This window comes from Carcharodon carcharias, chromosome 30 (assembly GCF_017639515.1).
Source record: "Carcharodon carcharias isolate sCarCar2 chromosome 30, sCarCar2.pri, whole genome shotgun sequence".
NCBI classification, from domain to species: domain Eukaryota; kingdom Metazoa; phylum Chordata; class Chondrichthyes; order Lamniformes; family Lamnidae; genus Carcharodon; species Carcharodon carcharias.
In genome coordinates, this window is record NC_054496.1 from 4,143,387 (window position 1) to 4,156,297 (window position 12,911).

Genomic DNA, 12,911 nt, shown 5'->3' on the forward strand with positions numbered 1-12,911 from the left:
TGTGATAGTAATAACGTAAATGGCCGAAAGGGAGAAGAGTTTCCGAAGTGTGTTCAGGAGAATTTTCTACAAGAGTACATTTCCAGTCCAAAAAGGTAGGAGTCATTGCTGGATCTGGTTCTGGGAAATGAGGTGAGTCAATTGGATCAAACATCAGTAATGAAACATTTGGGGGACAGTGATCATTGTGTCAGAAGGTTCAGCTTTTTTATGGAAACTGTCATGGACACTTTAATCACAGAAAATGGTTCATCTTCAAGGACCAAGAACACTTTGGAAGAATTTGTGCTTTAAAATACAGTGTCCCTTGAAAGGTTAATGCAAGAATCTGATTGCTACTCCTGGAAAAGACATCATTTTACATGAAAAGATAATTAAGCAGTTTTAAAGAAGGTGGAAACCTCTTGATCAAGGTGGACAGTGTACAAAAGGATCACATGGTAGTTTATGGCTCTGAAAAAAAAGAACGTGCCTGGAAAACTGTGTTTAAAGAATTGGTTTTGGTTTTGCTTTGAAAAGGAGGACCAGCTCCTTATGAAGAGAAGACAGCAGCCTTTTTGAAGTCCAGATCCAGTCCACAGCTGGATGAGAATAGAAGCTGCTCCTTAAGTCGCTCTACATGCTGGAATTGAGTACCTGCAAGTGTTCCTTGAGTCTTCCTGAAAAACAGTGCAAAGGACATTAATTATTTCTCAGATCAGTGCTGAGAGACCAACCATATAACCCTGATGTCATTTCAAGGGCTCCACCAGCTATCCTTTTCCCTTGAACCATTGACTTTTAACCCTTTGCAGAATTCCTCAATTTTAATGTTTGTGTGTGCACATGCATGCGTGTGATTGAGTCATTGAGTGGTCATTCTGAGGTTAATAGGTAAAACACATATTTGGCTGTATAACTACTGGAAACATCATTTAAATATATGTTGTGACCCATGGAGTAGTAGGACTAGCGACAGACAGTGCACTCCTCCCATCTTGATCGTAACTAAAAGGACAAAGAGGAAACCAGAGTAAAAATAATTAATTGGGGAAGGCCAATTTCAGGTGGTTGAGAACAGGTCTTGCCCAGGGAAACTGGAATCATTGGCAGGCAAGACTGTAATGGAACAATGGGCTGGTTTTAAAGAGGAGACAGTTTGAGTACATTACCATAAAAGGGAAAGGTAGGGCAACCATACCCGAGTTCCTTAAATGATAAAAAAGGTAGAGAGCAAGATGAAGAAGATAAAGGGTGAGTATGACATGTCAGGTTGATAATACAAGTGAGAAGCAGGTTGAATATAAAAAGCTCGAAGGGGAAGGGACATAAGAAATAAGAGAAGCAAAGAGGGAGTATGAGAAGAGATTAACAGCTAACAAAAAAGGAATCCAAAAGCCTTCTGTGCAAATAGTGAAAGGAGAGGTGGGGCTGGGGCTAATTAGAGACCGAAGAGGGGATTTATGCATGGAGCAGGGGGCATGGCTGAGGTACTAAATTAGTGCTTTGCATCTCTCTTTATCAAGGAAAAAGATGCTGTCAAAGACATAGTGGAAGAGGAGATAGTTGAGATACTGGTCAGGCTAAAATTGGTAAAGAGGAGGTATTAGAAAGACAGTTGTACTTAAAATAGATAATTCACCAGGACAGGTTGGGATGCATCCGCAGATACTGAAGGAAGTAGGGTGAAAATTGCAAAGGTACTGGTCAAACGCTTCCAATCCTCCTTAGATACAGGGGTGGTGCCAGAGGACTGGAGAATCAGAAATTTAACACCCTTGTCCTTGTTCAAGAAAGGATGTAAAGATAAGTCCAGCAATTACAGGCCAGTTAGTTTAACCTCAACGGTAGGAACACTTATAGAAATGATAATCTAAACAAAATTAACAGTTACTTGGACAAATGTGGATTAATTATGGAAAGCCAGCATGGTTTTGGTAAAGGTAAATTGTATTTAACTAAGATGATTTAGTTTTTTGATGAGGTAAGAGAGAGAGTCAATGAGGACAACACAATTGATGGACTTCAAAAAGGCTTCTGATAACGGATTTGTCAGTAAAGTGAAAGCCCATGAAGTAAGGTGGCAGCTAGAGGTGACCAGTTGTTTTAAGGCTGCAGGAAGATATACAATGGGATTCCCTGGAGATTGGTACTAGGAACACTGGTTTTCTGGATCTATATTAATGACCTTGAGTTGGGTGTGCAGGGCATAATTTCAAATTTTGCAGAAAATACAAAACTAGGAAGTATTGTGAACTCTGAGGAGGATAATGATAATGATAGACTTCAGGAAGACATAGACAGGTTGGTGGAATCAGCAGACATGTGGCAGATTAAATTTAATGCAGAGAAGTGTGAAGTGATTAATTTTGGTAAGAAGAATGAGGAGAGGCAATGTAAAATAAAGGATACAATTCTTAGTGGGGGGGAGGGGTGCAGGAGCAGAGGGACCTGGAAGTGGCAGGCAGGTCAAGAAAGTGGTTAATAAAGCACAAAGTCCTGGGCTTTATGAATAGAGGCACAGAAGTACAAAAGCAAGGACGTTATGATAAACCTTTACAAAACACTGGTTTGGCTTCAGCTAAAGTATTGTATCCAATTCTGGGCACCATGCTTTAGGAAGAATGTAAAGGCACTTCCCTACACATAGGCAAAAGCAACTTTTGAACTGAAATAACCTGAGTTCAGTCACTGGCCTGAGCTGGCTGGAACCAATTTGAATTAGCTGAATTTCGTGAGAAGCAAGGGAAATGTGATAAGACAAAAGTCCTTATTTACAATAGGAGTAATGAGGTAATGCTACCTAAGTCCTTGGGACAGAGCCAATAAGGAGAAAACATGGGCTAGGCAAGCAAGCCTAAACCAACGGGAGAGAGACAGCACAGCTTGGAGAGATAAGATTCAGTATAAGACTGGAGAATTTTGAGCATGGAGCCAGCTAAGACTCCAGAGATCAACCATCGCGGAAGTGGAAGAACCTATGTCAGAAACGTAGAGATGACATTGAAAGAGAGAGAGAATGGAACGCCTGGCCAGCGTCAGCTCTCCTTTTCGGGTATTAGCTTTTATATTCTGTGACCATTCAGGAAGTGTCAGAGAAACCTAGTGGGTGTGCGTTTAGATCCTCGTTTTGGGTATAAAACTGTATAACCTGCTGCAAACTGCATGTCTATATCTAACCAGACGTATAAGCTATATGTATATGATCTAACAACGTGAATAAAGCGAATTGAGAGTTAAGAGAAAATTGACTCCTCTCCTCTTTGTACTAAGCCAATAACTGTTACTGGTGACCTCCAGTCAACACACTACACAGTTTGCAGAGAAGATTTATGAGAATGGTTCCAAGGATAAGGGACTTCAGTTGTGTGCATTAATTGGAGATGCTCAGGTTGTTTTCCTTAGAGAAGAAAAGGTTGAAAGTATTGATAGGGGAATTCAAAATCATTAGGCATCTGTAGGGAATAGCTTGAGAGAAACTGTTCTTGCTGGCAGAAGGGTCAAGAACCACAAGACAGACTTAAAGTGAATAGCAAAGGAACCAGAGGCAACATGAAGTCAAACAAATTTATGCAGCAAGTGGTTAGAACCTGGAATTCACTGCCTGGGACTGTGGGAAAGGCAGATTCAATCATAGCTTTGAAAAGGAATTTTGGTAATTATCTGTGTCAAAAGAATTTGCAGGGTTACAGAGAAAGGACAGCGGAGTGGAACTAGCTGAGATTCTCGTGGAGACAGCCGGCATGGACACAAGGGCTGAATGGCCTCTTTCTGTGTTGTAACTATTCTATGATAAGTATATGAGGGTGAGCTGAAGCTATGAGTGTTATATCTAAGTCATGTTTGATGAAGATTGCTGGTAGATTGTGGTGCATGGATCAGTATGTGAGGCTTGGTGTGATATGGCTTTTGAAGATACTTTCACTGACCTGGACAACTTGTATGAGGTCATTGAACTTCTTTCAGCATTGCATCCAGGATAGTGGGGCTACACTGCTGGTATTGATCTGCACAGCTGTCTGCTCCCATTACCTTCTCAGAGCATGTCTGGACTGCCTCCTAGCTCCCTGTATATTGATGATCTCTTGCTTCAATGCTATGTCAGAAAGCCTTGGAGCTTGCTCTCTGCCATTCTTCTGCCAAAGTGACTTCTAGAATGACTTCAAGCTCCTTTCAAACCAGTTCCAAAATGTCCTTCCTTTTTAAATAGTGCAGGTTAGCGTGAACTGCTCATCTCTCATGATTTTGCAGCCTCTGCTCAGACACGCAGCCATTCAACATGAAATTTGCATGATGCCTGTATCAGAAGCAAGAAATGTGAGCTAATTGCATCTTGAATTCCCCATTCCTTAATTCTACCCCTGAAAGTGGATCTTCAATGAAAGGGGCTAGATGTGCAATTGGAAGAGCTGGACCAAGTGAAGGTAACTCTTTCGAGTACAAACCCGTTTCCATCTGTTTCAGATGAAGTTATATTGTTTCATAGTTTGCATTGTGAGATTTGAACTCTTGATCTTGGGGTTAGAAACTCAGTACCATAACCACTTGGCTATTTAGGCCAAGCCACCAAGGGAAGGTGTGTATAGCAGGACAGGAGGCTCTGTAATGAATGTGACTCACACCACACAACACTCTCTCCAGGTGCAAATAGAAACATTTTTTATCCTTGGCATAGATTCATACTGAAAAACAAACTTCTATTTGTTTTAACAGAGTCACTTCTGCCCACAAGAAACCAGAAATGTCCAATCTATCTTTCTCTCACTGTCATGTGAAACAACAGAATTTCTTGCCAAACAATTACAGGTCCTTTCATGGAACATATATTAGCAACTGCTGATTAGATTCAGCTGCAGTATTGTGTTCAATTCTGGGCACTATACTTTAGGAAGGATGTCAAGAGCATAGAGAGGGTGTGGAGCAGATTTACTAACATTGTATCAGAGAGGAAAGATTTAAATTATGTGGAAAGGCTGGAAAAGCTGGGATTGTTTTCCTTAGAGATTTAATAGAGATACTCATTGAATGTTTTTGGTAGAGTAAGTAAGGGGAGGAGGCTGAGCGTCAACTCACAGACACTTCCTCCTACCTCTCCCTGGACCATGACCCCACCACTGAACATCAAGCCATTGTTTCCAGGACTGTTACTGACCTCATCTCCTCTGGAGATCTTCCTTCCACAGCTTCCAACCTGATAGTCTCCCAACCTTGGACGGCCCGCTTCTACCTCCTACCCAAAATCCACAAACAGAACTGTCCCGGCAGACTGATCGTGTCAGCCTGTTCCTGCCCCACAGAACTCATTTCTTAATATCTTGACTCCCTTCTCTCTCCCCTGTCCCTTCCCACCTACATCTGTGATTCCTCTGACACCCTACATCATATCAACAATTTCCAGTTCCCTGGCCCCAACCGCTTCCTCTTCACCATGGACGTCCAATCCTTTTACACCTCCATCCCCCACCAGGATGGTCTGAGGGCCCTTTGCTTCTTCCTCGAACAGAGGCCCGAACAATCCCCATCCACCACTACTCTCCTCCATCTGGCTGAACTTGTTCTCTCACTGAACAATTTCTCCTTCAACTCCTCTCACTTCCTCCAAATAAAAGGTGTGGCTATGGGTACCCGCATGGGCCCCAGCTATGCCTGTCTCTTTATGGGGTATGTGGAACATTCCTTGTTCCAGTCCTACTCCGGCCCCCTTCCACAACTCTTTCTCTGGTACATTGATGATTGCTTCAGTGCTGCTTCGTGCTCTCGTCGGGACTTGGAAAAATTTATTAATTTTGCTTCCAATCTCCACCCCTCCATCATTTTCACGTGGTCCATCTCTGACACTTCCCTTCCCTTCCTTGACCTCTCTGTCTCAATCTCTGGTGATAGACTGTCCACCAATATTCATTACAAACTTACCGACTCCCACAGCTACCTCGACAACAGCTCCTCACACCCCGCTTCCTGTAAGGACTCCATCCCATTCTCTCAGTTCCTTTGCCTCCGTTGCATCTGTTCTGATGATGCTACCTTCAAAAACAGTTCCTCTGACATGTCCTCCTTCTTCCTTAACTGAGGTTTTCCATCCACAGTGGTTGACAGGGTCCTCAACTGTGTCCGGCCCATCTCCCGCGCATCTGCCCTCACGCCTTCTCCTCCCTCCCAGAAACATGATAGGGTCCCCCTTGTCCTCACTTATCACCCCACCAGCCTCCGCATTCAAAGGATCATCCTTCACCATTTCCGCCAACTCCAGCATGATGCCACCACCAAACACATCTTCCCTTCACCCCCACTGGCGACATTCCACAGGGATCATTCCCTCTGGGACACCCTGGCCCACTCCTCCATCACCCCCTACACCTCAACCCCCTCCCACGGGACCTTCCCATGCAACCGCAGAAGGTGCACCACCTGCCCTTTTACTTCCCCTCTCCTCACTGTCCAAAGGCCCAAACACTCCTTTCAAGTGAAGCAGCATTTCACTTGCACTTCCCTCAATTTAGTCTACTGCATTCTCTGCTCCCAATGTGGTCTCCTCTATGTTGGAGGGACCAAACGCCGACTGGGTGACCGCTTTGCAGAACACCTTCAGTCTGTCCGCAAGGATGACCCAGTCCTCCCTGTCACTTGCCATTTCAACACCCCACCCTGCTCTCATGCCCACATGTCTGTCCTTGGCCTGCTGCATTGTTCCAGTGAAGCTCAATGCAAACTGGAGGAACAGCGTCTCATCTTCCGACTAGGCACTTTACAGCCTTCTGGACTGAATGTTGAGTTCAACAATTTTAGATCTTGAACTCTCTCCTCCATCCCCATCCTCTTTCCGATTCCCCTTTTTTCCAATAATTATATAGATTTTTCTTTTCCCACCTATTTCCATTATTTTTAAATGTATTTCCATCCATTGTTTTATCTCTACCTTTTAGCCTATTTCGATCCCTTCCCCCCACCCCACCCCCACTAGGGCTATCTGTACCTTGCTTGTCCTGCTTTCTACCCTTAACGTCACCTATTAGCACATTCCTTAGATAATATCACCACCTTCAACACCTCTTTGTCCTTTTGTCTGTGACATCTTTTGGTTATCTCCACCTATCACTGGCCCTCTATCCAGGTATACCTGTCCCACCAACGGCCCCCCCCCCTCCCGCCGCCAAAACCAGCTTATATTTCACCTCTCTTCTATTTTTCCTTAATTCTGTTGAAGAGTCAAAAGGACTCGAAACGTTAACTGTGTTCCTCTCCACAGATACTGCCAGGCCGGCTGAGTTTTTCTAGGTATTGTTATTTTTGTTTTGGATTTCCAGCATCCGAGTTTTTTGCTTTTATCCAGGAATGAAATTCCTTCGGGTTGCAGGAAGCTGATGTATATAATCAGAATGAGGTTTTGTCGAAGTTATTATTAAACACACACTAAATTAAAAGAGGAAGTCATGGCTGATTTTCTCTTTCCTGGTTGGGAGAGGTATGATGGGCTGAATGGCCTCCTTTTGTGCCATAAATTTTCTATATTTCTTTATGGGATAGAATTCTCTTCTGAGCTCCACAACTTCTATTCCTCTTTTCCTGAGGGGCTCCATTTGTGTTCATTGGGTGTCAGGAGAACAGGGTTCCTCACACGATTCTTAGCGTGGGAGTCAAACATGAGTGCAGGCTGGCTAATTAGGTATGGGGTGCATCACAGTCAGTCCCAATTCTGTCCTCACTTAACGTCCTCCTGTACACACTTGCCAATAGTGGAGACTTGGGATGGCAAAGGGGAAACATGTTCTCTGTCTAATTCTGAGTGAGATTGGGGGGGGGTTTATTTTCCCAGTTTCCACTGATTGAATCATGCAGCCACTCAATTGATCCAACACTGTCCCACTCACCTCTTTCACCCAACTGTGTCACTTCATTTCGAATACGCAGCTCGAGTTCCTTCAGTTCTGATTTGTCTGAAACTAAAGATTTAGACCTCAGGGTTAGAATATAGGAAATTAACTCAAAATGTGTGCAGCATGAGTTACAATGCAGGGAAAATAAATCCCTTCACCTCTCTGGGTTGTATTAAGCAATTCATAACAGGATATCAACTAACGCCTGAGATTTGCAACGTACAGATTTACACTAGGAAGAGGAGATTCAGAAAGTTAATGTTTCCCCCACCCCGCCAAGTTTTGAGATGCAAGGAGAGGTAAGTTGGAGTGGGAGATGATGAAATCCAGGTTACATTGGTGGGAGAAAAAGGAAGATTATACAGGACAGGTATATAGAACAATAACAACTTGCATAGTGCCTTTAACAAAGTAAAACATCCCAAGGTATTTCACAGGAGTATTATCAGCAAAATCTGACACTCAGCTAAATAAGGAGACATTGGGACAGGTAACCCAAAAGCTTGGTCAAGGAGATAGGCTGTAAGGAGAGTCTAAAAGCAAGATAGCTGAGAGTTTTAGGAAGGAAATTTCAGAGCTTATGGCTGAGGACGTGGTCGTCCAATGGTAGAGCAGTGGAAGTCAGTGATGTCAAGGGGTCAGAATTGGAGGAGCACAGAGATCTCAGGGAGTTGTAGGTCTAGCCCCAATTCTTCAGTGTCCATCCTTCCTTCTCCAATCCCTTGCTGCCCTCCAAGTGTGCACCCTCCACCTTCAATTCACTACTGTTTCATACGCCTAATGCTGGTCTTTCATTCCCATCCATCTTCTGTTCAATGAAGCTATCTGACATAAAGATCTTATCCAATTATTGTGGAAGGCTACAATCATCAGGACTTGGGTGCTGTGTCCTAAAGTCAAACCAGAGCTTGAGTTCAAATCCCACCATGACAATCTATGCAACTAAGTCAGGTTATTTGAGAGCTGCCAGAAGTTATGGTCATTGTCACAATGATGGACTTGTGCATGAATGATGTCAATCTGTAATTTCACCAGCTGATCAAACATATACTGAACTGTTTAAAAAGGATTTTTTAAAGACAAGAAAGGACACTGACTAAAGATGGCTGCAAGTCACCTGGCATTTGGTAATTCCAGTGACTAGTTTCTGGAAAGTTTCAATGTGGAATACAAGTCAGAGATGCCACAACATCCTTCTCTGGAATTTCACACCAGAGGATGTCAAGAACTACTTCAAAACAATTTACTGAGAAATATACCGGACATAACATTTTACATTTCTGTAAGACTACCTCTCCAGCAAAAGAAAAACTGCTAGAACAATAGTGACATGAAATATATTTTCCTATCTCATCACGGTGGATAATGATCCATTCAAAGAGCTAATGGCTGGGACATTTCAGAATCTACTCACCCCTTGGCATGAAACAAAAGCAACTTACAATTTAGACAAGTAACAAATCCATTCTAAAATCATTATGGGGAGAGAGAGGTCATGTGACTGAAGTAATCATTTTGAAATCTCTTTTATACAAGCTGCTAAAAACAGAAGCATTCAGTAGTCTGGAAAAGTTGTCAATTGAGCAGTAGGGAGCTCCCCTTCTCTCCTCTCCCAAGTTAAGGCCCTATACCTTACAGTTTAAAAATCCAGCACAGAGATAGTGAATTTTCCATTGAACAGAAGATCAGGTGCAAAATGCAATAACTTCCAGAAGAGATGGATTAAAGATTAAAAATAAATTATCTTTAGCAATTGCAGTTATATGGAATTCAATTTAACTCCTGGAATCTAAGGAACTTGGAAAAATTTCTGCCACAGCCATAGGGACAAGCCAAGGACTCATAAACAGTGAACTCCCAAGCTTGTTATGATGTGTGCCAGGCAGACCAAATCTACAAGGGAAACTTGGCCATGCTATCACAATGGTTTTTTAAATTTGTATTTATTATGAGAATATTTGTGCACTGAATTCATGAGTAATTAGTCCATTAACACCTAAAGAGATATTAAAAACTAAATTAAAACATTTACTAATAAAAGAAAAGTTTTCAAGTGCATGTATAAGATTACAGTTACTTAATACTATAACAAATCCCAAAATCCCTAATTAACCTGACTCCTAAACTACACACCTCCTTTAAGGCAACAGTCCCAAAATAGATTTTAAATTTAAATAGGCAAGCCAGCAAATTTATCACAACACCCAATCAACAGTGGAATTCCAAAGGCTTTCATCCACTTTGGGTTACTGGACACAGCAGACTTCTGCTAAAGTGGCTGGGGTCTTCCCCAAGGCTGTTTTACATGGTCCTTTTGGATCTTACATGTTTCCCCCCCCCCCACCCCCACCCCCTGCCCCCCAACAACTTAGCCTTCCATCCTTCTTTATATATGTTTCTCTTTCTTTAATCTGTAACATCCATTGTTCTGTATGCCTTTGGAAATTTACTTCTCCCATAATATAAAAATATTTCATGTTGCCAAGATGGACAGTAGCTTTGGGAAAAATAAACACACTGCTTGGCCTTGCTTATCTTGTTAGTTGTAAACATCTTATCATCCATTTGAAACCTAAACAACCCATTCACATGTCTAAAACTACCAATTTCCTTCACACCCGACATGTTAAGCCCTCATCCATGTTTACTCATTAGCATTTGAGATGTCTTTTACCCCTAACTATTTTTGATAATTTCAAGCTTGCAGTCTATCTGACTCCAATTCAATTAAATCACACAGCTGGAAGCATTTACACTCTCACCCGTAAGCCTACTTTACAATACAATAATATCATGAACAAATATGTTAGTTTCACGGCAAGCTTTTAAAAAAATCTTTCAGTATTGAACTTTAATTTGGTTAAGAAAGCAACTGCCTACAGCATAGTTTGTGAATTTTGCACGCTCCTGGGTGTGTGTAAATGTGGGTCACGTTTGAGAAGTACAGGTTTACCTTTTTAAATGCTTCCTTATCTTTACCTGGGTGGGCTTTTAACTCAATAAAAACTAACCCCTTTTTGTTTTAAACCTCAAGAAAGCCAGTCAGCCTTGTTTCTGGCTGTAAATGGCTAAACACAGACATTGAGTAAAATACCTTCATCCTTCCAAATTCACAAAAGTCCCTGTCAAAGTCAGGCTTGGTGTGGTGTGAGAGAGGAGTCAACTTTACCCCTCCCCACATGTCTCTAATACCAAGTTAAAATCCAGTTAGTTTCAGTGCTGCTGTTCAGCAGGGCCCCAGCGGGACTCTGAACCCACACTAAGGGGTAAATTCCCTCTGAAACGGCCTAACTCAGTTTAAAAATAAATCAGAAGACCGAGAAACTTCTTGGGCTAGGTCAGGACTTGTAACAAATGTCACCTTGTCATTGCAGCCCTAGACCCAAGTATAAATAGTGTTAGAATTACTGAGTAATTAGCTGCGAAATTGATTGAGCTTCTGATCATTTGTCCTTTAGTCTGAATCCTTGGACTTCTACAGGTGAAATCCCTCCGATGTCACCGTATTCTCCGATATTCCACTCACCATTATTCAGTGCGTGAGAGACCTGCATCTGGACCTGCGACTGAAACTCCTCCACTGTCTCATTGGTCTCTGAACCTGAGAAATCAGCAAGAATTTAGCTACAAAGTTCATTTAGCAGCCCAGAGAGGGTAAACTAAATTCTCCAGTGTCAGATTACTAGCGACAAATTGTGGCAGCCAAATGTAAATTCCCGAAAGTTAGAATGTACAGATTTGAATGTGTAGACTGTAACATCGCCAGTCTCGTGTTGGACAGGGAAAGTGACTTACAGTGTCAGACAAGCTGTTGGGAAAGTTTCAAAATTGCAAAGGAGCTAAGTAAAACGTGCTGTCACAATGTCGGAAGGGTGTAGTTTTGTGTTTTTAAATGTAACCCAAGATCGTTCTCACTTCCTTTCTTATAACATGGAGCCGATCGCAATGTTGCTAAAATTCTCAATGATCTTTCCTTGGCAGCAGCAAAATAAACACCAGAACAAAACCCATTGCTCCTGCCGTGTGGTGTTTGATGTTGTGACTTCAGTTTTATTGTGCATCATTCTTTAGCGGTAAGTAACCCCAATAATGTCACAGGCAGCATCTCAGTGCTGGCTATCGGTTCAGTTCCGGACATCCTTTATGGAACTCACCATCTGAAGACAGGCGAGAAATAAATAGTTCGCTGATGTCTATAAACTGTAAACTGAAATGATACCGGGGTTCAAATATTTTAATAAAAGCAAAATACTGCGGATCTCAATCATGCCCTCTCCTCTTTTCCCTCTATCCATCGCGCAACCGCCCTGTCCACCACAAACAGATTTAACATTATATATTTTCTTTCTTTTCCAGTTTCCTGGGTTGGTTTATAAGATGTACCATGGTCACGTTTTGAAGGTGACCAATTGAGCAGCACGTAGGCCTGTCTCAATGGAGAGTGAACCATTGCTGGGGTTAATTTGCCAATGTGACACCACTGAGATAGGCATCTCAGGCTCTGGGTGATTAGGCAGCAAGAACACACCTTCTCTTATCCTATCATCTAAACAGAGTTAATTTTTCCACTTCTGTTTTTCTCCCTCCACAGACACTGCTCTAACTGGTGACCATTTCCAGCATTTTCTTTCTGTATTTCATATCTTCAGCATTCACAGTCAGTGTATTTTTATTTTGTTGATATTTCTCAACCATATCTCTCCAGAATAAACCTGCCCAGTTTTGTCGAACTGGTATGGAGTTATGACTTTCTCCTTCAAGTCAACTTTGACCTCACTGAAGGCCACCTCAAACTGATTTACTCAGGATTCTTGGAAGCTGCTGGAAAGAAGAGTCTTGGATTACCATCCAGGTACACACCAAGAGAGAATATTCCACCTTTTTAAAAATTCATTTACAGATGTGGGTGTTGCTGGCTGGGCAGCATTTATTGCCCATCCCTAATTGCCCTTGAGAAGGTGGGGGTGAGCTGCCTTCTTGAACCGCTGCAGCCCATGTGGTGGAGGTACACCCACAGTGCTGTTAGGGAGGGAGTTCCAGGTTTTTGACTCAGCGACA

General features: G+C 42.4%; 1 long non-coding RNA gene across 1 annotated transcript; it reads right to left on the bottom strand.

Moving 5' to 3' along the window:
- Positions 1 to 249: 249 nt before the first annotated feature.
- Positions 250 to 11,463, bottom strand: LOC121271152. The gene is made up of 3 exons (XR_005941688.1): positions 11,380 to 11,463; positions 7,848 to 7,919; positions 250 to 659 (listed from the first exon to the last, which is right to left on the bottom strand). It is a non-coding gene; the product is annotated as an uncharacterized LOC121271152 (long non-coding RNA).
- Positions 11,464 to 12,911: the final 1,448 nt, after the last annotated feature.